At 34.2% G+C, this 4,310-nt stretch overlaps 1 long non-coding RNA gene across 1 annotated transcript; it reads left to right on the top strand.

Annotated features, from left to right (window-relative positions):
• Window positions 1-2,455, top strand: LOC138016338 (uncharacterized). Its single transcript, XR_011125770.1, has 2 exons — window positions 1-374; window positions 2,182-2,455. It is a non-coding gene; the product is annotated as an uncharacterized lncRNA (long non-coding RNA).
• Window positions 2,456-4,310: the final 1,855 nt, after the last annotated feature.

Genomic DNA, 4,310 nt, shown 5'->3' with positions numbered 1-4,310 from the left:
GATGTAAACAAAAATGGCGTTCGAAGCGATGATTTCAACTTGTGCTTCTTCCATCGTTCGTTTTATAACTTGAAGGCGGTCTCTTAAACCTCAAATGGCGGGATTTTTTTCTTTATTTACGCTTTTTGTAAGCAACCCTTTTAGTTTGCTGGGGGAAGCAACGCTCTTTTAGAGTAAGCTCATTATTACAAGTTCACAGCTTTTATTTCTCCATGTAAGTGAGCGTATGGCAGCAAAGTCCTTCGTTGGGAAGAGAGTGCTATCTGCAGAAAATGTTACAACGAGGTTAAGTGAAATCCTCGATCTCGAAGGCTTCGATTCAATCTAAGTAGAATTCGAATGCTCGTACAGCGAATCAATGGAAGGAGCTCGAGGTATGTGTTGAGTCATCGTTTAGCTTTCTTTATCGTGAAGTCCGCCAGATGTCAAAATCTAACTTCAAAAATAATGTTGATGATATCCTCTTACAAAGACTGCTAAAATATGATGATTACATTGATGTGTCGATAATATTGGCAAATTTTGACTCCTTAGTTTAGTATGTCAGGTAGTTAAAAATTTATTTATTCAATTTAAGCTACTTTTTTCATGTTTATTTATGTTATACTGTACAAGTTTTAAGCTGTTCTCCACTGCACTAACTGTATTCTAAAACTAATTTATTTTATTTTATTTATTTATTTTCATGTGAATGTGTAGTTATGTATTTGTAACCATTTTATCTGGAATATTTATTGTAAGCAATGCTCGCCTCGACTAGCTATTGCTAACTGCGAGCATTGCATAGTTTTGTGATATTTTATGCAAAATACATAATAAAACCTGAAAACCTGAAAACCTGATGTTTTGAATTCTTTTAAAGAACATCTGTTTTCAATTTTATCGCGACAGATATGTCGGGTGGAATTCCGTCTAACTGTGAGACGAAAGGTGAATTCTTGCTTAGTTCACTGCGTGTATTTGACTTGCATATGCGAACACTCTCAAGACCTGTACATACTAACTTTAAAAATCAGCGTTCTTTCATTCAATGAAACCTAAATAATATTCATAATTATATAGTAATCATAAGGGTATACTTGATTTTAAAAAAAATTGCTAAAAGGGATCAATTAGTACATAAGAACTTATTACTTTATTGGATAATAGGGGAGATATCTGTTTATGAACATTGCTTTTGTTATTGAAATGTGCCAACCACAAGAACAAAAGCTCCTTTGTCTCGACAGCCAGTGAGGCTCTGGTTGGCACATTAATGACAATAGGAGACGTAAACAATATCTTTCCCTATTTTATCCTTGATTAATTGTGACTCCTTCAAGTCTTATTTATGCTACCAGCAAATTATTATTGAAAAGTAATGATAATGTTTTCAAGAAATCTGTACATTAGTAAAAGTAAAGAATGATGTGGTGGTTACCGCCATAGGGGTTTCAGGTTGTACTGCAATGAAGTTTTGTGAATTGGTTTTAATTTTTCATTTAGCTATCATATCAATAATGTCCCCATATTGGTATAATTAATTGGTATAATTAATTGGTATACATTAATTTTGCATGATGGAGTATTACGCACCATTGTTTGTTCATTACATTTATTCTTTACTTTATTCTTGGCGTAGGGCAACTTGTAGTATAAACTGCAAAAAACATGGAAATATCAAAGAGAAATTATACCACAATATTTCTGTTTAGAGGGGACAAAATATTAAATTGACCTTTTTTGGTGTCATTCCTTGCACATAAAAAGTCACATGTACTGTAAAACTTGATTGTGCACAAAAAGATGAAATAAATACATGTGTTGTATTTATATTATTTATTAAGAACTTTTTTATCTTTCTAACATCATTGAGCAATGCACACTAAAGAAATAAATACTTGTAGCATGGATAAATGAATACATAAAATATAAACTGGATGCCCCAAAGCACTAGCCCATGGGATTTAATTTTTTACATTCTATACAAATATAATGTTTATTTACTTATCATGTAAATCTTACTGCACAGTTTGTAAAATCATAATTTTCAATCAAGTAAGAAAGTTATAACTTGAAAATTGGAGAACAGAGTTGTCAGTGATAAATGAAATGAGTGTATACATGTATTTGAATTGTGGGTTTTAGATAAAAGAGAGAAGTGATCCTCACACCAATTAAGCAAATTATTGTTGTTTACAGACACCTAAAAAAATTCAGGTGGTTCAATGAGATCTACCACTTGAGGACAAAGGACTGAGTGGCTTCACAAGATCAACAGTGGGAGGATTATTATTATTACTGAAAAGTGGAAACCAGTGTTATTATGTCAGTAGTTTAACCATGTATTATCTAGACTGTCAATATTATAGAGCTTCAAGTTGGAGTATTCCGTATTTATTGAAAGCTGAAGTGTTATGCTTAACTTAGGTGTAAAAAATTATCAGTTGGAAAATTACAACTGAATGGATATCCTGTTCGATGGATTGAGTACTATTTGAAGTCAATAATTAACAATTATTTGCCAAAGGTGAGGTGAATATTGGTAAATAATTGTTTTAGTATAATCACATAAGTGATTATTTGAAAAATATGCAAAGTTAAAATGGGGCAAGTACTTCAATGACACTGGAAAGCGAGGTGGATGCATTCCAATAGATAAGAGGGTTGGGCACGAGGTTCGAGATATTAAAGACCATGCACTTTGCAAGGCTTCAAAAAAATCTAAATGAAACAAGTGGACTGAGATATTGTCATTCACAATCAAAGGGACAAACTATTTTAACCAATATTGACAGAGTCTTAGGTGTCACTCCCCAATCTAAAGGACAAAGCACAATGAGCTCTGCTGATGATGTTGAAATCATGTTTAGGGAATTGTCCCAGCAAGATGTGTTTAGTAAAATTCCAAGACGATGTCACTCTACATTTCCTAACCACCCTCAAAACCTCTTGGAGTGTCTTGACATGGGAGAATTGAAGAGGTGGATAACAAAATTGGTCAAAAAAATTTCCAATGGTCAATATTTGTATGGTGGGCCAGAAATTGATTCTGATCAATCTGATTCTGATGAGGAGTGACTGTTATTGTTGAAAAGAAGGTCTTTGAGGGTAGGTAGTGATATTAATTGGACATGTTCACTTGAAATACTTTGTGCTCGCGTTCGTCTGAAATGGCTCTACCATTGAAAAATTAATACAACATCCTTATTGGTTGGATGTGCCATCAGGCTTTCACAAATTCCTTTAAGAGATGTTCCCACTGTGGGAAACTAGCCTCAGTGCACAAGGTCTTTTGGGTGAACATGACCCTTTGTGAAAAACAGGGTTTCAACATCCTGACTTTGCACCAGGTCATATAAACAAAGCCTCATGTTTTTTTTTTCAATGTTTCACAGCTACTTCACTTACATCTACCCAAGATACATTTTTGGATTATGAAGTTTGGGTTTTATCAACAGACTAGACAATTTCACTGTTGGACTTTTTAACTTTTAGACCAGGATGTCAGGGTTTGCTTCCATTTCCACAATGTCAATGATATTCTGAGCCAAATAGGGTCTAAAACATCTGTTTTCTGGAGAACATCTTCTGTGGTGAAAACAGTCTCACAGTTCTCCACAATTTGTTTTTTCAGAAGATCACAGATTTCAGATTGGTACTTTGTTGTCTTCCTGTTAAACTTGGAAGAACAGATCCCAAACTCTTTGTTTGAGTAATATAATTTGGCTACTGCTTGTGTCCCATCCCTCCCCACCTGCCAGATTCCTGAGCATAATTTGAAAGACGGCAAGGAGATCTAATGACTTGGGAGACATCAGGGCAGTTTATGTCCATCCCAAAAGCTACTGTGGCAATGACCACTCTCAGTCTACTCTGAGGACTGCAAAACTGACTGATGTATTTTTTGGAGGTATCATCAGTAACGTTTGTAAACATGTTGACTACATCCCTAACAATGCATTTCAGAAGGAGAAATGCTTTTAAGTAGCATTTTTCAAGGTTTTGGTGGAAGGAAAATCGCCTTGAACATCCTCATTCATTAATATTCACGAACAAATTTTAACAAAACAAAAAATCCTGACAATCAACGTGCGGATAATTGATGTTTGACTGTGCATATACATGTATAAATTAGGAACAGTTACGTTATCAACAACAACAAGAACAAGTCCAGGTCGTGATTCAATTTCGTTTAAATTTTTTTCTAATTGTTTTAGATAATTACATTGGGTATCCAAACTAAACTCCTAAGACAATATGGAATCACAGTTTCAATAATTACTGTTCACCTCAAATACACTGGATCAGTGCGGTCATCATATAACTAG

Source organism: Montipora capricornis, chromosome 9 (assembly GCF_036669925.1).
Source record: "Montipora capricornis isolate CH-2021 chromosome 9, ASM3666992v2, whole genome shotgun sequence".
In the NCBI taxonomy this organism is placed as follows: domain Eukaryota; kingdom Metazoa; phylum Cnidaria; class Anthozoa; order Scleractinia; family Acroporidae; genus Montipora; species Montipora capricornis.
The sequence above is the reverse complement of the archived record's forward strand: the minus strand, read 5'-3'. Positions and strand labels throughout refer to the sequence as shown.